Source organism: Lonchura striata, chromosome 3 (assembly GCF_046129695.1).
Source record: "Lonchura striata isolate bLonStr1 chromosome 3, bLonStr1.mat, whole genome shotgun sequence".
NCBI lineage: Eukaryota > Metazoa > Chordata > Aves > Passeriformes > Estrildidae > Lonchura > Lonchura striata.
In genome coordinates this window covers 66,580,841-66,608,054 of record NC_134605.1, presented here as the reverse complement: position 1 = coordinate 66,608,054, position 27,214 = coordinate 66,580,841, and the positions used below count along the sequence as shown (strand labels likewise).

The following is a 27,214-nucleotide window of genomic DNA, read 5'->3' as shown; positions in this document are numbered from 1 at the left end:
GTACACCATCAGAAGTGAGAAAAGTCATACACCTAAACTGAGCAGCACAGCTGAACAGAACAGATTTTAGATATCAAAATCATTTCCTCTGTTACAGTCCTATGTAGCTGAGCCTTGATCTTTAACATTATTAGTCTTGTGACAGATAAGTTAGATGCTCACACATGTCAGTCAAAAATGGATCATGAGTGTTTATGAATGAGAGCTGCTTGTTTACAGATATGGATAATGAATCCTTAATTTATCCTGTCTTGTTGAAATCTCACTTGTGAGAAATAGAAAAGTGAAGTGCAAACTGTATTTGTTCCCAGATTTTGTTCATTGTGCTTATAATGATCAAATACACTGGAGAAGCTGCCTATGAGATTTTTGTCAAGAATCAGCACAGAGGGTATTTTACTGGAAATTTTCTTAGAGCAAATTCCATTAAAGAATCTTTCAAATTTCCTCTATTTTTTAAACTTTTTAAAACTCAAGGATATATAAGATATCAAGTGTGGAAACTATTATTTCTTCAAATTAAAAATAATACCAGTTAAGAAGCTATACAAATCTCTGTTTAGATCCTGAAAGGTGGCTTAAAAATACATCAAATGAAAGAAGAGAAGACATACAGTAAAACATTGAATCTTTTCATTTTGGGCAAGAAATGCATAATAGTACTGATCTCAGTGAAGGGCCTGAATTCAGTCCAGGATTATCTCCTAAATTTAAAGTGTCTAAATGGAAGTGGAAATGAGCACTGAATGTGTAAGGTCCCTGTACAATCTACAGAGGTCCAGTCAGAGCTGTCCATGGAGCTTGTTCATCTAACAACAATAAAGATACCTGGGCCAGATTTTAGTTATATGATCACTGGTTTCTATTACTGTGTAAGTTGATTAAAATTTCTATTACTGATATTCAGGTCTGTCAGTCATAGCACAGATCCTGTGGAAAATCTTCACACACTGGGAGAGGAAACTGTAAACTAAGATATCCCTATGGTGTCAAAGGCACAGAAAAGTTTAGATACTTCTTTTAACAATAGTATTGAACCTTACCCATGTGTCTCTTCCAACTTGAGACATTCCATGATGCAGTTGGTTAGTTAAATTCCACTGACTTCATTGACAATGGGTGTAAGTCAAGGTTCTGTGATGTTAAGCGCTGCTTGAAATCATGAGTCCCGTACTGTCTGCTACCTGTATTTCCAAATGTCTCAAATAGAAATGGCTAACTCTGTAGAGGAAATGTAAATTTCAAGATATCTCTTTGTCTTGGTTAGACAAGACAGGAGTCTGTGAAAGAGGGCAAAGCCTCCTGTACAATGGAGAACGGCAAACTCCCCTCCCCCTGAATTACCAGGATCTTTAAATTAAAAGGCTCTCAGGCAAAGATATGGGAGTGGGAGTAACAATTCTTTACTAGGAGAAAACTGGACAACAATTTAAAAAAAGGCAAATGCAATCGGTACAAACAAAACCAGTGAAAGAAAAAAAAGTCTAGAACCTGAGGATTGCCAGTATCAGGTTTGCTGGGACAATTGCTTTCCCTTGCAATAGTTGATGAGTTGCAGCTGAAGTGGTGATCTTTAGAAGGGTATAATTTTCCTCTGAAGATCTGGTGGCAGTGGGGGCCGGTCTTCCTCTGCGCCGGGGTTGCCTCTGAGCTCCGCTGCCGTCGCCTCTGCACGCGCCGGCTGCTTCGCTGCGAGTGCCGCCGAAGAGAGAGAGAGCGAGAGCTGCTTTTCTGGGAATCCCGCGAAGAGAGAGAGAGAGCTGCTTCTCTCGGAGTCCCGCGAAGAAGAGGGAGAGAGCTGCTTCTCTCGGAGTCCCGCGAAGAAGAGAGCGAGCTGCTTCCCCCCTCTGGGTGGGACCCCTCACCGTGTTACATTTTTTCAGCTCTTCATTGAATCAGTCAAAGGTGTATACACAAACCATTGTCTCTGAGAGAGATAACAAAAAACCTGTCCAACCGGTTCGCCTTCGACAGATGGCAAATGGAATACAAGCTTATCTTACAACCCAGGACATTATCCACCCCTTATTCTATTTCCATCTGCACACCATGAAATCTTACACCCAGTTCTCTCTTAAGACTAAGTTTCCCTGTGGTACACAGCGGGTCTCCCCATCTTCCTGCATTACCCACCAAGTGTAACCAGGTCCTTGAGCAAAGACAATCCCACGAATGGGTTGGTCTTTGCCTGAGGTGGGATTAATCCAAACAGTTTTCCCTAAAATACCTTTCATATGTACTACAGGGACCTTATCTCCATCTACTGCGTGTAAGGGTTCTGACTGAGCAGGGCCAGCTCGATTGACAGACCCCCGGGTGTTGACCATCCAGGTTGCTTTTGCCAGGTTAATTTCCCAGTTTCTAAATGTTCCCCCACCGAGTGCCTTCAGGGTAGTCTTAAGGAGTCCGTTGCACCGTTCAACTTTGCCGGCAGCCGGAGCATGATAGGGAATATGATATATCCATTCGATACCATGTTCTCTGGCCCAGGTGTTGATAAGGCTGTTCTTGAAATGGGTGCCGTTGTCAGACTCAATTCTCTCAGGGGTGCCGTGTCTCCACAGGACTTGTTTTTCCAAGCCTAAGATGGTGTTCCGGGCAGTGGCATGAGGTACAGGGAAAGTCTCCAGCCATCCAGTGGTGGCTTCTACCATGGTCAGCACGTAGCGCTTGCCTTGGCGTGTCTGGGGCAGTGTGATGTAGTCAATCTGCCAGGCCTCCCCATACTTGTACTTGGACCACCGCCCACCATACCATAGGGGCTTCACTCTCTTGGCCTGTTTGATGGCAGCACACGTCTCACAGTCATGGATAACCTGGGAAACACTGTCCATGGTTAGATCCACCCCTCGGTCTCGTGCCCACTTGTAGGTGGCATCTCTGCCCTGATGACCTGAGGCATCATGAGCCCATCGAGCCAGGAACAACTCCCCCTTATGGTGCCAATCTAAGTCTATCTTTGACACCTCTATTTTTGCTGCCTGATCTACCTGCTCGTTGTTCCGGTGCTCCTCATTAGCCCGACTTTTGGGGACATGGGCATCTACATGACGGACTTTCACCGTCAGCTTTTCCACCCGAGAGGCAATGTCTTTCCATATATCAGCAGCCCAGATTGGCTTTCCTCTACGTTGCCAGTTGGCCTTCCTCCACCTTCCCAGCCAGCCCCACAGAGCATTGGCTACCATCCATGAATCAGTATAAAGGTAGAGCTTTGGCCACTTTTCCCTTTCAGCAATGTCCAGAGCCAGCTGAACGGCCTTGAGTTCAGCGAGTTGGCTCGATCCACCTTCTCCTTCGGTAGCTTGTGCAACTTGGCGTGTGGGGCTCCATACGGCTGCTTTCCACTTCCGGTTCATCCCTACGATGCGACAGGAACCGTCAGTGAAAAGAGCGTAGCAGGTCTCCTCTGCTGGTAGTTGGTTGTATGGTGGAGCTTCTTCAGCCCTTGCCACTTGTACCTGCTCCTCATCATCAGTGAGACCAAAGTTTTCACCTTCTGGCCAGTTCGTAATTATCTCCAAAATCCCAGGGCGATTCAGGTTTCCAATACGGGCGCGTTGAGTGATGAGGGCAATCCATTTGCTCCATGTGGCGTCAGTGGCATGGTGGGTAGTAGGAACTTTTCCTTTAAACATCCACCCCAGCACCGGTAGTCGGGGTGCCAGGAGGAGTTGTGTTTCTGTGCCAATTACTTCCGAGGCTGCTTGAACTCCTTCAAAGGCAGCCAAGATTTCCTTCTCTGTGGGAGTGTAGTTGGCTTCAGACCCTCTGTAACTTCGGCTCCAGAATCCCAGTGGTCGGCCTCGAGTCTCCCCAGGCACTTTCTGCCAAAGGCTCCAAGACAACCCATGGTTCCCGGCTGCAGAGTAGAGCACATTCTTGACCTCTGGTCCCGTTCTGACTGGGCCAAGGGCTACAGCATGAGCGATCTCCTGCTTGATCTGGGTGAAGGCTTGTTGCTGCTCAGGGCCCCAGTGGAAATCATTCTTCTTTCGGGTAACCAGATAAAGAGGGCTCACAATCTGGCTATACTCAGGAATGTGCATTCTCCAGAAACCTATGGCACCCAGGAAAGCTTGTGTTTCCTTTTTGCTGGTTGGTGGGGACATAGCTGTGATCTTGTTGATGACCTCAGTGGGAATCTGGCGCCGTCCATCTTGCCATTTCACTCCCAGGAACTGGATCTCTCGGGCAGGTCCCTTGACTTTGCTCTTCTTGATGGCAAAGCCAGCTTCTAGTAGTATCTGGATGATCCTCTCACCTTTCTCAAACACTTCTGCCGCTGTGCTCCCCCACACAATGATGTCATCAATGTATTGCAGGTGTTCTGGAGCCTCACCCTTTTCTAGTGCAGCCTGGATCAGTCCATGGCAGATGGTGGGGCTGTGTTTCCACCCCTGGGGCAGTCGGTTCCAGGTGTACTGCACGCCCCTCCAGGTGAAAGCGAACTGAGGCCTGCATTCTGCTGCCAGAGGAATGGAGAAAAACGCATTAGCAATATCAATGGTGGCATACCACTTTGCTGCCTTGGACTCCAGCTCGTACTGGAGTTCCAGCATGTCCGGCACAGCAGCGCTCAGCGGTGGAGTCACTTCATTTAAGCCACGATAGTCCACAGTCAATCTCCATTCTCCTTCAGATTTGCGCACAGGCCAGATGGGGCTGTTGAAGGGTGAGTGGGTTTTGCTGACCACCCCTTGGCTCTCCAGCTCCCGAATCATTTTGTGGATGGGGATCACGGCATCTCGATCCGTCCGATACTGCCGGCGGTGCACTGTCGAGGTCGCAATTGGCACGCGTTGTTCTTCCACCCTTAGGAGTCCTACTGCAGAGGGGTTTTCTGACAGTCCAGGCAAGGTGTTCAATTGCTTAATGTCTTCTGCCTCTACAGCGGCTATTCCAAAAGCCCACCTGAGTCCCTTTGGGTCTTTGTAATATCCGTTCCGGAGGAAGTCTATGCCTAGGATACACGGAGCATCTGGGCCAGTCACTATAGGGTGTTTCTTCCACTCCTTCCCAGTCAGGCTCACCTCAGCTTCCACCAGAGTCAATTGTTGTGATCCCCCTGTCACACCAGCAATGGAAACAGGCTCTGCCCCCACATGTCCCGATGGTATCAGAGTACACTGTGCACCAGTATCAACTAAAGCATCATATTTTTGTGGCTCTGATGTGCCAGGCCATCGGATCCACACTGTCCAGAAGATCCGGTTTTCCCGTGCCTCTCCCTGGCTAGAGACAGGGCCCCTCTAACACTGGTTATCATTCCTTCCCTGGGCATACATACTAGAGGTCCCTTCAAGGGGGTCTGACAGATCGTACCCACAAGCTTGGTCACGGGAGGTTGAGGCTACCTTCACTTTGGTGGAACTCCCCCGGTTAGAGTTTCCCTCCTTGAGTTGACGGACCCGTGCTGCCAGGACAGAAGTGGGTTTCCCATCCCACCTCCCCATGTCTTCCCCATGGTCACGCAGGAAGAACCACAGATTAGCCCTTGGGGTGTACCCTCTCTCTCTAGCTGGGGATTGTTGGGCGCTGATTCTGGGGCCTGTGACTCTCACGGGTGCTGTATTAACCTTCCTTATCTCCTCCCTCATCTCCTCTTTAAACTCCTTAATCACGGCTGAGATATGAGCCTGCATTGGGCCATTAATCATACTCTCATAATTCCTAAGTTTGTTGGCAACAGAACCTATTGTCTCCCGGTGGGTGTCAGCATTGATCGTTGCAATGAAGGTGGCGTATTGAGATGGCCCAAGATTTGCCAGACTCCACAGCATTTGTCCCGTACACCTGACCTTGTCAGGATCATTATTGTGTCGTCCATCCCTCCCAAAGAGTACCTCCAATACTGCCACTTCTCTCAGCTGTTGGATCCCTTCCTCGAGGGTCTTCCAGCGCATTCTATGATGGTGCTCTTGCATTCTCTCTCTGTGGATAAACCTCTCCCTGACACTCATTAAGAGCCGCTCCCAGAGAGAAAGGGACCCTGGTTCCCTTACAAAAACCTGATTTATACCCGAGTCCTGGGTCAAGGGTCCCAAGTTCCTTGCCTCACCACCGTCCAGCTGCACGCCTGTACCCATAAGATCCCAAACCCGGAGTAGCCAGGTAGCATAAGCCTCACGCCCTCGTCGCACAATGTCTTTATGCAGATTGCGAAGACTTTCGTACGTCAGGGACTCGGTGATGATAGCAATCTCTGGCTCCCCTGTGGGTTGTGAGGTTCCTCCATTCCTGTCCCTATCTGCAGGGTGCTCTGCTTTCACCTTAGACTTCCTTGTTTCTACCGGGGCCACTGCTGCTGACCGTGACTGCCCTTGTGGTTCAGCTGGAACCTGGACAGTTGTAACATTAGTGGGTTCCACAGCTGTACTATTAGACTGTCCCTCCTCAAGGCAAAGGGCCGGTTTCTCACCAGCTGGGGAAATGCACTCCTTCAGCATCTCTCGTATCTCCTTAACCAGAACCCTCACCCAATCTGGGCGGTTCATTTCTGAGGTGGGCTGTGGGGCAGGGTCAGGCTCTGGAGCAGCAGCATCTCGAGTCTGTGGTGTAGGTGTGAGGGTAGTTATCCAGGTTAATCTTCCCTTATCTCTGAATGCTAAATATAACAGGACTATCAGCAACACCACCCATTGTATGGTATCATTAGCACTTATAAAGGATCTTAACCCTTTGAGAACTGGTGGAGCAGACCCAAAAAGATGGTTAAAAGGTTGAGAGAAAGTTTGCCCAGGTGCTATTTCCTCGCAGTAGGTACCGTTATTAAAGTAACCCCAAAAACATACAGTTAACGTGTGATAGCTATGAATCCATGTACCTGCCTTCCAGAGGAAATTAAAGATCCATGAATTCCTCACCCAATTAACCCAGAAGCCAAACTTGATAACAGACACCGTAGCCTTAGTTATAGGACCCATTTTTAGATAAGGGTCTGCAAATGGAAAAAGTATAGCTACGATCACATGCCACCCAAACCAAGGTAAACTAGACCACATGGTGATGCTGAAGATGTTTTTACACACAACAAAACCAAATTACTTAAGAACTGTTAATCCTTTTTCCCTCTCAATGCCCTCGGGCCTCACGTTGATGCGCCAAATTCTGTCTTGGTTAGACAAGACAGGAGTCTGTGAAAGAGGGCAAAGCCTCCTGTACAATGGAGAACGGCAAACCCCCCTCCCCCTGAATTACCAGGATCTTTAAATTAAAAGGCTCTCAGGCAAAGATATGGGAGTGGGAGTAACAATTCTTTACTAGGAGAAAACTGGACAACAATTTAAAAAAAGGCAAATGCAATCGGTACAAACAAAACCAGTGAAAGAAAAAAAAGTCTAGAACCTGAGGATTGCCAGTATCAGGTTTGCTGGGACAATTGCTTTCCCTTGCAATAGTTGATGAGTTGCAGCTGAAGTGGTGATCTTTAGAAGGGTATAATTTTCCTCTGAAGATCTGGTGGCAGTGGGGGCCGGTCTTCCTCTGCGCCGGGGTTGCCTCTGAGCTCCGCTGCCGTCGCCTCTGCACGCGCCGGCTGCTTCGCTGCGAGTGCCGCCGAAGAGAGAGAGAGCGAGAGCTGCTTTTCTGGGAATCCCGCGAAGAGAGAGAGAGAGCTGCTTCTCTCGGAGTCCCGCGAAGAAGAGGGAGAGAGCTGCTTCTCTCGGAGTCCCGCGAAGAAGAGAGCGAGCTGCTTCCCCCCTCTGGGTGGGACCCCTCACCGTGTTACATTTTTTCAGCTCTTCATTGAATCAGTCAAAGGTGTATACACAAACCATTGTCTCTGAGAGAGATAACAAAAAACCTGTCCAACCGGTTCGCCTTCGACAGATGGCAAATGGAATACAAGCTTATCTTACAACCCAGGACACTCTTGTTCTGTAGAAACCTATAACTATATGCATACATTCACATTTCTTAATACAGAGTTGTATCTCATTCTTGGGGCTTTTGTTTTTTGTATTTTATCTCTACTTTAATCCGTCATTTAGCTTCAGGGTGTGCAATAAACCAATGGAAAGAGTGTAGCTATGTAGACAGTACTTTATCTAGGTGAAGCAATATTGCTACATGAAGACATTAGTTAACATGAAAAATTAGTGAAGAAGTACAGTTTAAATCATACTAATACTTTTTTTTAATTACCCACTTGCTCCTCCCAGTAGATACTACACTTAAAAAAAACCCTAAATTAATTTGCTAATTAAAATCACATATTTTAAGCAAGTCAAATTCTTAAAAGTTTAATGACTTCATTTTTCTCACATTACACATTGTGAGAGTCAAACAGAGGGAGAGTTTAGGAGGGAGCCAACTTATGTGCAGCATTTCTAACAGACCCATTGAATTTTCTTCTGATACTACTTTTTATATTTTGCTAATCCCTTTGGAATGGCTTTGTGTTCAAGCTAAACACCCAGTGAGAACTTCTTTTAATCTAAAGCAGTTTTCTTCCTCCTGAAAATGAATTTAGGTAGCAAAGTTGTATAGGATGCAGGGTGACAGGTTTTAATGCTTTTGAGTACCATTACTTCTTCACATAATAGCATGCCTGACAATTCTGTGCTTCATTCTTTAGTAATAAATGGGAAAGGGTGGGCCTTAGCAGTTCTTTGGTTGCTGGTGAAATCCAAAAAAAATAGACATACAGAAATATGATAATTATGGAAACCTATTACAATTTTAATGTGACAATAATCAAACAGAATTTCAATTATCTCTAACCAGCCACTTTTGGCTTACAAGAATGCATGTAGAGCCAAAAGAAATCTGAATATGTTTACACTGGGGTGAAATGAGGTAGAACTGAATGATTTGGGTTGTAGTTCTGCTACAAGACAAATATGTCATCTGGAGGTTGACTATCAAAAAGAAATACAGGTTGGTAATATGAGCATTCAGTATTATTGGAATAATAGTTAAATTAGCTGAACTTTGCACCTAGATATTCTAGGCTTGTGTGAGAACAGAAATGAAAAATCTGGATCTTGTATTTTTATATTGGTCCCAACTCTACAACACAGACTTCAGCTTTGCAAGCTACAGATCGCATAGACAGGTAAATAATTTATTATAATTCCAGCTTCCTAGCTTGGTTTTTCAGTAGAAGCAGAGACCAGTAACATTTCGTAAGCTTTTTATTTTCTAATGTATTGTGCAAAACAGGAAGTGAGTTCAACACACACAGCACATATTAATGCAATTTAAGATAAACAGATAAATAATATAAAATACTTTATTTTTAAGAAATTAACATCCTAAAGACTATGCAAAGAAAAGTTTATTAAGTTAAAGAGCATCATAGCATGTGGTACAGAATCTGCAGTAACTTTTTCTGGTTTTTTGGGTTGGAACTTGAACCTTTGAGCCTTTATTAAGGAGTTTTATATAGGACAAAAAAAAAACCCCAAAAACTAAAGACTTTACAAGACTAAAAAATCTTTTTCTTCTCTGGATGCAATGACCACTTCTAACGTGCCCAGTGACTCTAAGCCTGTCTATATATATACAGTAACAGTAATTTTACACCTTTCGAAGTTGCATAGTTAAAGCTTCAGAACATAATGGTAAATAGGATAGAATTTTGATCTAAACCCCTCAAAGGGATAGATGCCAAAGCATATGGCACTGTGATGGCTGACTGGTGTGGCAAGCTTTTGCCACAGGACTGCAGAGGTGGATTCTGTGAGAAGAGGCTCAGCACTTTCCCATGGTTCCCACTGCCAGTTCCACCCAGCTCTAAAGATGAGAACACCAGTGATCCTGGAGGCGTCTCTGATATAACATATTTAAGAAAAGGTGTAAAATGCTGTGCAGCAGCCATTAGAGAGAGTAGTGATAAAAGTTTGATAGAAACAGCCTTGTAGACACCAAGGTCACCAAAGAAGGAGATGGAGGAGGCGTCCCAGGTGCTGGAGCAGAGATTCCCCTGCAGCCCATGCTGAAGGCCATGGTGACGAGGGTTGCTGTGCTGCAGCCCCCGAAGGATCACAGCACAGCAGATATCCACTTGCAGTTCCTGGGGGCCTCCATGACAGAGCAGATGGATGTACCCTAAAAGAAGCTGCAGCCCACAGGCAGCCCTTGCAGGAAGGAGCACGAATTATTTTGATTTTTCTTCCTTGTTTTACACCTTGTAATAATACCCAAGCTACCTCAAAAGCTATAAAAGCACCAGTAAAATATCTTTATCTTGTTTTTCAACTTCAGGTGTACTTTCCACTATCTTACTCTATTTTGAATTATTAAACTGGTCTTTCAGGAATTAAAGACCTTCTTATATTCTTCATTCATCACCTTGGTGATGACGTTTCATACATATAATCTTTCATCCCTTGTCCTTTATATCACACTCTACTGGAGCCATATAGTTAATCTCTGAGTCTGGATTTTTTATTGACTTCAGTAGGTGCTGAATACACTCCTCATATTCTACACAGAAACGTACAATAAAGAATACAGAGAAAATTGTAACAGTAAATTTTTGAAATTTTATCACCACAAAATAAAAGCTGAATTGTCAGACACTATTTTAAAAGTTATATTTATGCATCGTTTTCATGCTATTCTTTATATATCATTCAGACTTTAAGTAAAATATCATGTTATTTTTAACAAACAAAAACTGAATGCACAGGTAATGTCATTCACAGCATATCTTTGTTTTTGCACATTCAAGAGAATTTTGCTAAGTCAAAAAAGTGATAAATATGTGTATCAATATCCTTATGTGTGTGTGTATTAACACACACATAAGGATAGTGATAAGGTATATGGTTTAAATTTTATTAATATTTTCTTTTAAATAGGTAACAGGGGAGATGACATTTTCTATGTGCTATGTTAGTAAAACAATAATCAAGGTCAGATATTTTCTCTGGACTCATTCTTAAAAGAACAATCACTCCCTTTTATTAACTTGAATCTGGCTTACCATGAGTTTTCTATAGCTCCATCTTTTAAAAATTTTTTGCAATGATAATGTTAAGATTAATGTTAGTGATAGTAGGACCTGTACTTCTTTTTTGGAACAAAGAGCACTGTTTCCTATTCATAAACATCACTGATTTCTTTTAATAATCTTTTCTACTTATGTTTTTATGAGATGCATTTTCTTCATTTTTTCTTCTTTCTTTCTTCGTCTAATTGGTATCTATTATGTGCTCTTACCTAAGTTAAGCAGGTTATTATGAAATTACCTGTGTTCCCACTGCACTATAATATCATTTACAGACTTGCTGATTTCTCAAGACACAGAAAGCTCATCCAGAAATGATGAAGGAGGCTTTTGATATGATTTCCCATTAGTAATCAAAATTATTGATGTTTACTGTATTACAGCATGACACACATAATAAATATAATCAGTCTAAGAAACATTTTTGGCATGAAAATGTTACTTTATGAAAGAGTCTTTGTTTCAAATGCAAATTTTCAGATGCTAATCAGTATTTTTCTCCATAAACTATGTTAAACACTAATTTTTTCATAGACTGTAATTTTTAAAATATGAATCTTTGAGAGCATAAAAGCTCTGCTGTGTTTGAGTAATCCAGCAGATGAAAAATTAGTTTCACACTGGTCCTCGTTATTAGAGCAATGATTTACAGAATAAGAATAGCTCACGATATCCCCAAATACTTGATGGAGTTTATGTAGAAGGAATACAAATGCTTCATATCCTGCCATACACTTCCTTGAAAGCATTACTATATTTTCATCCTGAATCACCCAAACGTTGTATTAAAATTACATGTTTTGCAAAGAAAATGTCTGATTAAAACACAGTAAAGATTTGAAACAGCAATACTATAAGTTATTTACATCCCTAAACACAGAATAATGTGATTTCCAACTGAACTCAGAAGACACTAAGAGACCAGATAAAGAGCAGACTATAATGATAATCTTGCATAGAGTAACTTTAAAATATAATGATGTACAAGTAGTGAAGATCTTGTTTTTCTTTTCCATTTAAAGAAACAACATTAGAAAAACCTCTTAGACAGTCATTAAATTAATCACATTCAGTGATTAAAAATTAAATTGTAAATGAGTGAATGTAATTGCAAAATTTATCTTTCACAGCAAAAATGTTGGGGTTCACATTGTTGTGCACAGCTGAAAGAGCTTCAGAGGTACTCAAAGGAATCTGCACCTGATAAAATAAGCTCTTCTGAAGTAACAGGTGCTCCACAGGTTGTTCCAGGGATGCTGTATTTTTACAGAACCATCTTAAAATGATAGAAGTATGATGGGATCACTCCCATGTCAGCCACCAAGGAAAAACATCATCTGGTGACAAGCACCATATTTCATGAAGTGTGGGTTCTCCTTGAATGACTTTACTTCAAATAATCATGAAATATTGCTCTTAGTCTATAGCAGCATATGAGGTCAAGGTGGTTTTCAAGCAAGGACTACATACCCAAAATGTAATGGTTACATTAACTTTCACCTTTCCAGTTGTTTTATTTGCTGATTCTGCACAGATTGACTCTGATCTATCTGTGTGTCAACTTGAGTTGTTTTAGTCTGTTGACACCCACTGTCCAGTAGAATTAGAACTGGTGGGTGAGTCCATTCTGAAGACACTTTTAAAAGCAATCAAGTAATTCATCAGTAATACATCTATCCATACATTTCTATGTATAGAGGTCTATGTCAATGAAGAGTAGTCTTTTAGAAAATTTTATAACATATACAGGTGTCACAGCAGGACGTGATACACTAAGACATCAAAATTCCTCAATTTTTCCTCAGTTTTTCATTACATTTAATGAAATAAGAACTTACAGTTGTGTTTGTTTTGGAGTTACAATTGCATTTGAAAACACTTAATACAACAAGAATTTATAAGGTATTAGAAATAGATATGCTTTATGATTTGTAAAGGCTCAAGACAAATGGGTAAAATACTTAGATATTCATTAAGGCTTCCAGTAAAGTTGAGTTAGTCTGTTTCATTTGTGGCCTGTTTTTGAACTGCTGGAGAGTTATGTTGTTAGAAATCCTTTGAATGCTGAAAGTGTCTGATGAAGAAGGGCTGTAATACAATTTGAACTGTCATGTAAATTTTGCTCTTGTTCTTTCTCACCCTATTAATCCTTCCAGTGAATGGGATAAAAACCCTGCAACACAACAAATAAACAGCTTTTTCTTCTCAGAAAGTCTGTACCTAGGAATGACAGACTATGGGAGAAATTATATCTATTGATTTATAGAATGAGGACTCATCAAGTGACCTTAAAACCCTCAGTCTTGCAAAGGAATTCACACTGTTCAGTAAATGTATATAATGCCTTTTACAAAATAAGAAATTCATCTATTATACACACTAGAGATAATTGCAAAGCTCCAGAGACTTTAATGAATAAGAAATAAATTTCTCTGTGAAACTTTTACACAGGTATGTACTCCTTTGCAGATCTTCATCTTTTTCCTTAATATTTTCAACTAAATATTCCAGTGCTTGGTTTTTCCACAAAGAGGTATCTCTAGCTGAATTTATATCTTGTGGTTTAGTAGAACATACAGAATACAACAGCTGAGCTTGGAGGAAGGGAATTTTTTTATAGAGTTTGCTTCAGTTGCAATAGTAACATTCACGTAGGAATTTGTGCTGCAATCATGCTAAAAATATCCCACTGGATATAATTTGAGAACTCACTGTATATCTATAATGATGATTTTCAGAACATTTTCTATAAAGCATCTTAGAAAATTTTTCCCCCTCTAATCCTGCCATGCTTTACCCCGTGGAATTTTTCCCATTCTTTTCTTCAGTAGTCCATAAAAGTATGACAGTATCTCTATTTTTTTGCAATTAAATTCTTGTTTGGGTCCATTAAAGTTTAATATATTCTAGCAATAAAAACTTAAGGAAAAAAACATAATTTGGGTAAAATGTGAACTGTCATAAAAGAGACTTGTTCTGGTAGGGGCTCATGATTTTTTTCTTCTGCAGATTTAATTATTATGGTGTGATAGAAAATACTTTCCCAGTTTACACATAAAAGGCAAGCAAAAGCACGGTCTTGGAAATGGCAAATCATTCCTTATTTCTAAGAACTACAGAAGCCAGGTCTGCTTTCAGATATGCAGGCGCTATGTATTTCTTGTAAAATCAGTGACTGTGCACGCATATGCAAGTATGACACAGGTTTTGAGACAGGGTTTGGTTTAATTTTATGCCTTTTTTTATACTGAGTAGACAAAAGTCAATTTATAGAGCAAGAAATTAAATCAGCAATGCAGTAAGTCATAGGTTAGAAAAATCACTGAATGAGAATATTATCCCTGCAGTTCCAACAGAGCTGTGTCCAGCAGTCAGAGGACTGCAAATTGAAGTAAAAATGTAAATGTATGTAAAACATACAAGCTCATTTTAACTGAGGTCAGAAATGGGTTCTGAATGGAGTTACAGAGAAAATGCACTTCAATAGTGTAATATCTGAAATAGAAATTAATTGTATCACAGAACCAAGAAAGGCAAACATATTTACCCTTATAGACATGACAAGTCTCTTTTGATTTACTCAGAATTGCAGGACAGTCTGCTTGTTGGTGATAAGATAAACACTCATTGCTCACGACAGGAGTACTCATCCAAGAGAATACTTTTGTGTACAACTCTCACACTGCCAAGATAGAAATGATGAATGAAAGTAAAATATCGTTCAAAACACTGTAATTCTCTAGTATTTTGCCTAAAGAAGTTTGGATGAATCCTCAAACTGCCCATGTGTCATAAAATTAATGACCAGAAGGATAGGGGGGAGGATTTTTTAGCTTCTTCAAATAACAGGTTTTTAAATTAATATGTAAAAAATTACAAAGACACACAGCACAAAAATACTAAGGAGTCCTACAGAAACTGGACCAGATTCTCTTTCTCAGTAGTGTTATTTGGCAATCACAATTCTGTCTTACAGCTGCCAGGGCTTTGTAATTAAACCAAGTGCTTTACAGAAGGAAAGGGCATTCATCTTAGGCTGCCATCTGCACCCAGTTCAAGGCTTAGAAAGGGCTGGTGCAGCCTCCACAACTCACAATTTTTATGGCCTTTAGAGACTTATCATGAAACCCTTGTATGCTTCCACCTCTCTGGACAACTTACAAAAAACACAGATGGTACATATGGATACTGCTGCCATCTCTTGGATGTTCAGACACTGGGAACACAAGATCAACAGGTTTCCTCATAATATGCAGAGTAGTGGGATCTAGATGGGGTTGGTTTTTACTGGTTTTCGGGTTTTTTTGGTTGGTTGATTTGTTTTTGTATTGTTATAAAGGCAGTACTTTTGTAGTTTCTTTGGTAGAGAAGATATATGATTTTAACAGTTTGCAGTCAGTTTTCTTCAGTTTGTTAGCTTTCAGGTAGCTGTTTTCTATCATTCCTTCACACAAAATTTTTATGGATTCAGTTTATGAAATCAGCACTATTCTTACAAAATATTTCTGAATAGAATGTTGCATTTCCTAACCTGTTCTAGATGTTCTCAAGCTTTTTCATCTTGTCTCCAATCTCATTTCAGTCAAGTGACAGCCTGAAACAAAACTGTATGGGGCAGAAACACATGGTTCTTTGAAGCTCCTTTCTTCTCTTAGACACTCATCATACAGCATCAAGGTGCAGGATTGTCAATGTACTTCTACTTCTGGTGCTGATATTTCCTGGAAATTCTCCTAGTTCTATCACTGTAAACAGAGTATTTGTCTAACAGTAACTTCAATTGGCAAGGCAAAGCTAAAGACAAAAATGTCAAAGAAAATGGGTGAAAACTAAAAGTTATTTCTGTCACAGAATTTTTGTACATTTACTGCATTCTGACTGCAATTGCAATAGTCAGAATTTTCTTTAATTTATTTCATATACAGTCAGGATTTAATAATCCGGGAGAAAGGAGAAAAGTGGGCAGTGTCTGACAGAAATTCTTCCATGAAGCACATGTACCAAGATGAATGCTATCTAATTATCAGCTCACACAAAACTGTTGTTTGCTGTCTCATGTAATTAATGAGGCAGTCTATTAAAAAAGTGGAAGAGCAATTTATGTAGCACTCAACATTTTCAAGACTCTGGGCCACTATGTTTGAAAGTAAGGTCTGTAGAAGGGGCATACTGATTTTTTATGAATAGGTGAACAATTATATTCATAAATACTGAGAGGTTTGTTTTGTACATTACATGTTTTCTCATTGTGCCAATTGTTACTAGAAGAAGGTGAGGCATTATTCCTGAGTTTTTTCTGTTTACATCCTTCCCAGTGGTATCTTGGTTCAGTGTGCTTTTGCTCAGCTGATCTATGTGCATTAACATCATCAGGATTGACCTCACCTTTGTTCAGAGTATATAGAATGTTGTTAGGCAGGTTCACGAGCTGAAACATACTTGAAATAAAGGTGAATCTATGCTTTATAGTTCCTTGAATCAGACTCAGCAGCATTGGAAGAACAAATAACCCAGTGCAGGAGTGAAATCAGAGAGTACACAAAGCCTTACTGAGTTCACTCATGGCAATGAGGAAGGAAAAAAGAGTAGTTAAAAGTTGCCACCCATGATAAGAACTTCAGATGTAGAATTGCAAGTGTAGCATCTGCCAATTCTTCATTAGATTTTCAATGGGATTTTGTAATATTCAGGCATATTTCAAAAGGATAAACAGCAGCCATGGAACAGAAATATACTTCGGTACTTTCATTTTTCTCTAAGTAGAATTTTATGGTTTTTTTTTTCCTGAGCCCAAGCACATTACCATCCTAGATGCTGTTACTACTTTGGTATTTTTTATTTCTTTGCCACACAGGCTGTACACTGGTTCTATTCATAAGTCTAAGAAAACTAATTATCCACCTGCTAAGAGATGAATGTTGAGGAAGACATGGGACACCCTAAGGTTTGGGAACATGTGCAGGAGTAGGAAGGAAACTGTTGCCATGAACTTTTGAAGAAGATAAACTACTAACCTTTTTGTGCACACTGTTCACAGCTAAGTAGAATTTAAACTGGGGTTTTTTTTATTATTATTTTTCCAGCATAGTTAGTGTGGCACACTACAGATTAAAATGTAATCTGAATGCCCAGTATTTGCAATTTTTTTTAATTTATATTGACTATCACATCATTCAAAGTATCTTTAGAACAATCCTAATTCCCAGTAACGTGCACTGGAATAATGAATGATTCAGGCATAGAAGCAACTATGCAAGCTCTAAGATTGAAAAGCTGGAGATTTTCAGGTTTGAGCAAATAAGAACATGGTAGAGAGAGAATCCATCCTTTATCTAAGACTTTAATCCAGTGGCTACTTGGCAACACTGAATGATAAAATTGGTTATGTTTTTACAGAAACTCATACCTCTGGGTAATATCAATATCAGGACTTTTATAAGAAAGAAGCAAAGATTATAGATGTGTGTGATCAGCCAACATATTTGTCATCAGGTGGTAAAGAACATTCAAGAAACCAAAGTTATGCTTAGTTATGCTTATAGAGGTGAACTATCCATTACCAGCTATGGACAGAAAAATAAAATTATTCTCTACAGATTTCTACTATGCTTGAGTTTAACTCATGGGTGAAGTCCCACAGTCACTGGGTTCAGTGTCAAGAATTAGCATTCAATTACTTCAGCAGCTGGGTTTTCAGTTGGTGTATTAAATAAAATTGAATGGATTTAAATTCAAAAATCTCTCTTTCTACTCTTGTCTCTTGGGGCAGCACAGTCAGTCCTGTCTAAATTCAGGGAACCATTTATTAGATCAAGACAGTGTATATGGGGAAAGGAAGAAAGAAAAGGAGTACAAGTATAATCTGGGGAACTGAGAAGTTGATACTATTTTTAAATCTTATTAAAAAAATCTGAGGCATATGTAAATTTGAGATAACACACCTCCCTTGTACCAATGCCTCAAAGGAATTTACTTCAGTAATTCATATATAATTCCATAATTATTAAGATGGATAATGTATTTTCAATATTTAATACCACAAATGCTTAAGTGTTTTCAAAGTAATCTTTAATTTTCACCATCAAAATGAAAGCCTTGATAAAAATCTCTTTATGTGTTTCCTATTCATTTAAGTGATAACTGAATTAGGTTTTCTTTTTTCCTTTCAGTGTTTCAGTACTTTTGGCCACCTGTCAGCCAACCAAAATTAAAAACAAAGGCTGATTAAATGGCTCTCTATGGAGCTACTCAAGCAGCTTCATTAGTGTTTCAGCTTGTGGCCACTGAGTGGGCTCCACTGCTGTAACTTCTGACAGTGTGTGGAAGCCGATTTGAAGGCACAGGATGTGGGGTACGCAATTTTGCACAGTTGCAAAGTTTTGATTGCATGAATTATACATGAAGTCCATAACAGTTGGTGCTCACTGGCGGTAACAGCACTCTGAAAGTGTAAAACAGCTTTTTCTTTAAAACAAGTAAAACCCAACCAACCAAATACAAGCCACATAAAGGAGGAAAATACAGAACAAGAATAACAAAAAATCCCAAACATTCTTTATTTGTCTATCCAATCACTAGATTGTATGAAAAACAGCTGAGAGCCTTCCAGCCCATTTTGCTGGTGTTCAGGTATGTTGAGAACTAAGGTGTCAGGAAGGAGAAAGGTGATGGAGAAATAAACCTTCAAGGCTATGGCTGCAGATTATTGCACATATAAAGGATTTCTCCAGCATGAACACAGCAAGCATCTCTGAAAGCTCTCAATGTCATATTGCCAAAGATATCTCCTCTTTTCACTAGTTGTCTGCTCTGTCAAATGTAACGCTTTATTAAAGCTTTGGGGCTTCTTTTTCTTTTCTTTCTTTTTTCTTCTCTCTGTGTGCCTTTTCAGGAGATAGGAAAGTAGTTTTAAAAAGCAAAAATATGAGAGATAGAGAAAAACTACCTCTAATTTCCAGTATTCTCACTTTATGCAGATGACTTACTACTTCCTTGCTTCCAAATGTTTTGATTTTGTATTAAAAGGAAAATCTTCATTTTAGTGAAGATTTGGTGTTAATTGTTACAAAAACATTCCTCTGTGAAATTCTATATAAATGCTTTTAATCCTTCCTCTACCACTACTTGATCAAATTAATTTATCTGTGTCAGAGTGTTCAGTAATGTACCAAAACATGTGTGCACCAACACTTATACAGATGCTCACATTGACATCAGTGACATCTTCCAGGCAAACTAAGGAAGAGTAGAACCTGTAAATGTCAATGCAGAAAATAAGCCAAACTGATCAGGTAGTGTAAGCCCTTTCAGGTTCACACAGAGAGGATATGTGTTTCCTCTTGCTCTAGCACTGGCCAAAACAAGTAAAGCTGTGCATGTCATACCATGGATCATACTTATACTTGCTTCCACTGTAAGTTAAGACAGTTTGCTCTTTCAAGGATTCTTCGTACTCATTCCACATGCCTAACATGCCCTTTCTGTCTGAGGCTAGATGTAGAGCACTGCTCATGACTATTCATTGCAATGTCTTGGCAAGACACTCACAGCCTTAATATGTCAAAAAACAAATGTTCATGGGGTAATACTTGTACCTTGAAGTACTTATGTTAAAAAAAAGACATTGGCAAATTAGTGTAAGGAAAACTGACTAATCCCTCAAAATTTTTCTTCTAGATTCTTAAAAACACAGAATATTGGCTTTCTCAGCATGTTCAAAACTTATTTTTGTGTGCCATGTGCGACCAAGTTTCACATCTTTTCAGCTAATGGTTTTTCTGTAGTGTAATCCTTATACATAACTTCATTTATGAAACTTCTGAATTAATTCAGCTGTGGATTTTTGTGGGGAAGGATATTAATCTCTGTTAAAATTGCCTTCCACAGGTGACTCTAAGAAGCCATGTACTTCTCAGTACATGATGCTCTGCTGTTCTACAGTTACCAATGCCAGACTTTTGCACTGTCACATTATCAGGCAGTACTAAACTGATCTATATCAGACTCAGGCACACAATCACATTTCTTAGCCAGAACACATGATGTGGACTATCCCTCTGAGCATGTTGTTGTTGATTTTGAACATACTTTATATGCACTTGTCAGAAAACTCACAAACATTTTTTGAAGAATGCTGAAAATGAAATGCAAGCTTGTGCCACTCTGCAACAGAATGTCTATGCAGCATTTTTGAACCCATGCTAAGAGACCTACATTAATATTAACCATTTACTATATTATTGAACCATGTTCTGTGCAGACCCATAAGTAGCAACTTATATACCAAAATTTGCAAAAGTTGTGCCAAGAAAATACTTTCTCTTTAAGAAAAACCAACATTTCTGTATCTTTTCACATTAGGAATGGAATTCCATTATTCTTACCTCTGATGTTTTCCCTATCTATTTAACATATTTTTTATCCGCTTGTATATCAGAGTGAAGTTCTGTAGGAAATTAGATGAAACCATAATCAAACTGGCTGTGTCTGAAACAAGAGATTTTCCTTAACTACAAGGTATAATTTTGAGCAGGTAATGACAAAAAATACCAAAGCAAAGTCCTGTCTCTGCAGTGAGTATGCATGTTTGGAGGTTAAGACCACAGTTTATGATGTGAGAACCCACCTCACTATGCTTCTGTAAAGTAATTCTGCAACGGTCATTCATAATGGAGTAGATTGGACTATCATGAGATCAGTCACAACTAACCTGTTCAATATGACTGCATTTTATACACAAGCATATTCCTCTTTGAAATATGACCAAAATCAACTGTTCACTTCCTGGGAACATTGATATTGATCTCTCTTTTCTTTTCTGCTCTTTCCTCCCTTCTACTCTTTTACTCTTTACATGGCCAAATTCTATTTTAAACCCATCAGGGCAAACAACCTCTATCAAAACTTTTCTCTGCTGCAAACACACTTACAGGGAAGCAGAGTTGATGATATCCCTCTTCCTTGGGTTTGCACAGCAAGCTTGTGTATCAGGGGAACTACAGGGTGGGAGGGGGCGTTTGTGAGGAGCTGGAGAAACTTCCCCCTTGTCCAAAAGAACTAATTCTAACCAGCTCCATGATGGATCCACTGCAGGACAAGGCCAAGCCCACCAGTGACAATGGTAGTGCCTCTGTAATAAAAAATTTAAGAAGTGTATAAGGGAGATGAATCTGGACTACAGAATCAGCAATCAGAGAAAAGAAAGGGCACTTGCTGCAAGTTTTGTTTCAAATTTATTTGATATATGAGCATGAAATACCCTGTCTGATAGTAAGAATCTGCTCTCCTCAGAAGACCAGGTTGACAAGAGACTGACACCCAGTGACCTGGAGTATTGATTCATAAAGCTTCCTCTGTTTCTCAGAGATGCAAGGCATCCATACCTTTACTCGGCTCATGCTGACTTGGACCATGCTGCACCATCTAAGAGGTCACATTGTGAACTTCTGGGTGTTTGGTGTTTTTTGCAATGTGTAGAAATACTCATAAAAAATGAGATCACTAACCTAAGACTGCAGGCAGTTAATATTTGCTGTAAAAATGGGTGTAAATATAAAGGATGACGTAAGGATAAGAGAAGGAGGCCAGTAAAAGAGGGTGATTCAGAGAATCTGACCAATATGTTCAATCTATTAATCTTACCAAACAGAAAATCTGTAATTGTTGCAAGGGTGACCTTAACTCAGGGAAATAGGAACATCTCTGGTGAGCACAAAGCAAAGACTTGACCATTTTATGAGGCAGATATATATTTTTCTGCATATTTTGTTTTGATGTTGGGATGAAAATATTTTTTTGTTTTTATTTCAGGGGAGCTTAATGTCCATTTCTAGATGAGAACACTTCTTTTATCTGCTTTCATTAAGTATTTCTAATTATATTCGTTATATAAATGCAATATTAAAAATGTTTATTTTAGTTTAACTGTGAGGAAATCAATGCTACTTTTTCACTGCCAGGAGGCACAGGCTTAGCACCTGCTATGACTTTCATGGGACTCTATTTAATCAATGACAATTCACCAGGATTCCCAAGTCCTTGCCTCAGAGATACTTACCTAGTCAGTCAATAAGAGTAATTTGTCCACACTACTCTTTGGTCCATTCCTGGTAGAGGACTGATGAATTTAATAGGGTTCCTGTTAGACCTTGCCTTCAGTCTGTCTATGTTTCTGAACAGCAGACCTGCCTTCGAAAATACAGCTTGGTCTTTCAACCTTGGTCTTCTAACTCGACAAAAGAGTGCACTTCTTTACCTCCTCCAGGTCCCTGATAGAGATGTTGAACAAGACTAACAGGTCCCAGGCAAGAATTCTGATGAATTACACTTGTAACTTGCTGCCAGGGAGATTGCACAATCCCCAAGTTGCACAGTCCAGAATATTTTCCACTCATTTTGTAATAAATTTATGTATGCTATCATGTCCAAACCTGTTGACAAGGATATTAGAGAAGACTATGTTGAAAACCTCACTAAAGTCCCTTTTTCTATCTGTGACTAAGGGAAAATCAACATTCCTCTTTCTCTCTAGATCCAGTAGTTTTATCCCACAAAGTAAGCAAAAGACTCAACCTGCTATATGTCAGTCCAGGTTCGTTTTTGAAGTCAGTTTCTTCACGAGTGCCAAAATTGCTTCCAAAAAGAGTTGCTCTGTAATTTTCACAGCTACTGAAGTGAGGCTGAAAAACTCAGTTATTTCAATTTCCCTCAGACTGCTTGAAGACTATTAAAGTATTTGTCTCCTAGTGCTGTTCTTCCAGTACACTTGTGTGCAACACACCAAATCCTATGAACTAGTGTGAATCAAACTCTCTTTAAAAATCCCTGACTTCAACTTCCACATGCTGCAGGTTGGTTCTCTCCTTCTGCAACCTTGTCTCCAAACAGAGAGGCCCAGGAGACCTTGTTGGTGAAAATCAGAGAAGGCATTGAGTACCCCATCTTCATCTGGTATTCACTGTCACTACGTCTCTCACCTCCTTCAGCAGTGAGTCAATGTTTTAATTGCTGGTGTATTTACTGTCAGTGCAGTCACAAAAGCTCTTCTTTTTACGCTGGACATCCCTTGCCACCTTCAAGTCTACTCAAGTTTTTACTTTTCCATCAGCATTCCTGCATGACCAGGCAATGTTTCTGTATGCCTCCATTATACCCTATCTTTGCTTCTACTTGATGTATTTGTTTGTTTGTTTGGGTTTGTTTGTTTGTTTGTTTTTGTTGGTTAATCATGAATATGCCTGTTTATTCATGGCAATTCTACTTACTTTCTGGAACACATCATTCCTGTACTTGGAGGAGGTTTGCTCTCAAAGATCTGACATTACTCCTAAGCTTTTCTGCCCTTCAGAGCTGCATCTCACAGGATCTTTTCTACCACTTCTGAATAAGTCAGTCTGTTCTAGTGACATTCAGGGTCTGTACTCTTCTTGCCTTCCCAGCTTCCCTCAGGATTTTAAACTTCCCTGTGTCATATATACCATGTTACCACAAACAAGGAGAGGATGTCAGAGCAGAGCACTATATGCAAATGGAACACTCAGTTTTATTCCTATTTTGCAAAAATGTTAGCCAAAGATTAGTAGAGTAGGTGAAGAATTGAAACTATTAACTTTGGTAAGAGGAAATTTTTGTCATTGGGATTCTTTTGCCCAGAGTAGCTGAAGCAAATATTCAAGGATCATTATATAATCCTAAAGCGTTGAAAAGATGACACAATCGTGAAATCACAGCATGTTCCCTTCTTCATAATGTTCTTTTAATCATTGCTCACATCTTGTGCTTAAATGTCATCTTGTCTGTTAATCTAAAATTTATTAGGTATATTCAGGTCTTCCAATCATCTTTTCTTGCGAAGATTATTGAACTTAACCTTAGAGGATGTTCCTCCCTGGGAAGCATGGATCACAGATACATAATAGCATCAACAAATTATATATGAAAGGTGCATATGAGATCATTGGGAGTGTCAATATTGACTTTTCTCCAGGCTGTAATGGATGAGTCATACCTGATCTAATGATTTTTCATTGTAATTCTAACCACCACATAAGTAAGAGGTGGAAAAATTAAAGTGCTAGACAGATGTAACCTTTACGGATAAAATATATGTATTATTAACTTCATTACATGCAGTTTTCTTCAAAGGTCTTTGAAAGCTGCTAATAATGTTGAAAGAAGTGATGGATAATAACCCATAACATTTTCTCACTAAATTTTATCAAAAGGATAGAAGAAAAACCCATAGGATTAATTCAAACTGCTAACAAGTATTATTTTACTATTCATTTTTTTCTGCCTTAGCTGTTTTTCCTTTTCTACAGGAACCATCTGTATCTTCTCAGCTGCATAATTTTTAATTTGCTAGATGCCTTTTATTGATTAATAGCTATTAATTAAGGGGGGGGGGGGGTATGTATTTTTTCAGAATGGTTTCTTTCAGTTAATGTTACTTCTCCCTCACCACAAAGTCATCCCATCCCTTGAAATAGCATATAATAGTCCATAACCCAGAAATGTACCATTTTCAGCTAGATTGTTTGGCTACATGGAGCTCTATTAACTCTGATAGGGTTATACAGAAACCCAGCAATCTAGCCATACTCTATCAGCTCCTGAAATAAAGATTCTTTCTGTTTCTTTCAGTTTCTAGCTAACCTTAATTCAGTTTTCTTTTGATGAAAACCAGAAATGAAAACTTTTATTTTTTTTCTCTGTTTTTTTCCACAGTTCTTATTGTAAAGTTAGACTCCTACCCCAAAACACATATGTGCTGTGTGTTTATACATGTACAATTTTTTTATCCCAATAGCCTTTTATCTCATTTCATTAATTTACTTCAATATTTTGTCTAATTAGTTGCCCAAATGTATTGCTTTTTGGCAAAGTCCACGTTCCTAAGGAGGACAAATTTACCAAAGTTTAAATTACTGTAAGAGATAAAACCACAAGTATATGACTAAAACTTTACTGATATAATACAGTCATTCTGGAAAGCATTAATAAATAACTTCAATTAAATTTTAAATTTTTATTCTCACAAATAAGCAAAAAATTTCCAACATCTAGGGTAGGCACCTTCATGTCATCTCAATTCCTAGACTTCTATTAAAGGCAATGGAACTCTAACATGCAAAGTCTGAAGGACTCTATAGGGCAATTCACTTGTATCACAATAAATTCAGACAGATTTTGATATGCTTCTGCCAATGGGAAGCAAATGTTTCTAACAACAATCACTTAGAACAATTTCTGCTATTAATTTGACTTAGCCTTGAACAATTCACAGGACAGTCTAGCTATTAAAATGGTACAGATACCATTACAGTAGACAATTTGTAGTTTAAAACACCAGACACTGAACTGGCATGAACACATGACAGTCTCTTCCAGGTGACCTCAGTGTCTGGAATTTGCCTAGGCAGGTTTAATTAACTAGTATGAGGGGAGTATTAGGAGCTGCTTCTCAGAATACAATCTTTGAATGTAGTGGTTATAATCCAATCTTAGATGTCTACTCCAGGCATGGTTACTTCCATGTAGGCACTTCAATTTAGGTGTCTTACACCTGAGGAGCTTCATTTTCCCTTTATGTCTGTACAATATTCTACAATATACGTGGACAAGGAATGCCAGCTGGCCCAAACTTTCTCTGTGATATCTTATGAAAAATGTAATATGCAGGTACACTCCTTTTCATGGATAGCCATGATCAGATGGCTGATTGCTTGATCAGGTTATCATGTACATAAGAGTCCTAAATGTTTAAAAAGTGAATTCTTAAATCAGCCACATTATGTTGATTTATTATTGGAAGCTTCAATGACAGACTGCTCTACTTCCGAACAACTACAAACTTTTTTACTTCCCATACATCCCAGTTGTTAAATGACAGAATTAGAAATTCATTACTGACCACTTGTCTTTCATTGGTGAAGTATGGTACCCATATCCTAGCAAATTAATCAGACAAAACTTGTTTATCTTTTTAATAAATGTCCAACCTGTCTCTCTCTTCCCCTTTTGCTCCAGTGAGAAAACACAAACAAGATACAGGTCCACAAGAACAAGCTTTGCTTTCCAATAAACACTGCAATATTTGATCAGCTCTTCAAACCTTTTGAAACTTAACATACAAAGCTTAGTTGCACCCATAAAGTTATTGGCTGTGTTGAAGACTCCCAGATTGTAAAAGCTGCACATTATTAATCACTCTGAAATTCAGCAATAAGGAGGTAGTGAACCATTCTTTTCATCAGTTATGAACAGTGTTTATGTGCTGTCTAATTATGAGACATAATAACATTACTATGTAAATCAAAAGTCCATAATACTAATGAAAAATCCCAAAACTTATGAATAATAATTAGAAATTCAATTAATAATAGAATGTACCTATTAATATTATTCACATTTATATGTGTAATAATTTAAAAGCTTTAGAGCTTATATATATATATTATAGCTGTAGTGGGTGACAAACATTAAGCTAACAAACACAGCCATTCAAAAAGCTATATGGTCTCCAGGGATTTTTTCCATTTTATTTATTTTCTTTATTATTTGTACTAAAACCAGTTCTGAAATAAAATATTTATAGATTAATTTCAATTGCCTGAAGACCAAAAGTAATTTGATTCTTTAAATTTATTTTAACATGAAATAGAAAAGAAACACGAAGGCTAATACACAGAAGACATATGGATATCAGATTTTAGTTCTACACATCTACTTAAACTCTATATATTAAAAGAGAGTCATCTTGAATTTAACATAAGAAAATCTTACTTTCAATTAAGCCTAAACACATTTATAATCAATTCTAATTAGTCCTGTTCGTCTAAATATCATCTGCAATTATAAAGTAAACTTACCCATGGAGACTCATTAAATCTTGAAGTTTTTGAACCTCAGCTTCAATGATCTTCATTTAAGTGGCCTCCCACCATCTGACATAATCTTCTGCCCTGTTCCTTGAGTTTACTTGGCACACAAAACTCTGAAAGGATTATTTCAAACATTTCTCTATCTCTTCTCAACTTCTGTTTGAAACACACATGAACTAGTTCCTTAATCTATAAATTACATTAGAAAGAGATGGTGGGAGGGGAGGGGGGAAGGATCATACAGTCCTTCCATCTACCACTCTCCTTATGTAAAAAGGCTTATTTTTGCAAGTGGCTTTTTTTTTTCAGATAGCTGTGTCTATGTATGTCCAATAACATTTCAGCAGAGCAGCAGAGAGGCATCCAAGTGAAGGTG

At 39.1% G+C, this 27,214-nt stretch overlaps 1 long non-coding RNA gene across 1 annotated transcript in view; it reads right to left on the bottom strand.

Annotated features, from left to right (window-relative positions):
* Positions 1–26,906, bottom strand: part of LOC144246006 (uncharacterized) — a 73,915-nt gene extending 47,009 nt beyond the window's left edge. The window contains exon 1 of the long non-coding RNA XR_013339605.1: positions 26,827–26,906. This is a non-coding gene — a long non-coding RNA (uncharacterized LOC144246006). The remainder of the gene's footprint in view (positions 1–26,826) is intronic.
* Between the last annotated feature and the right edge of the window lie 308 nt (positions 26,907–27,214).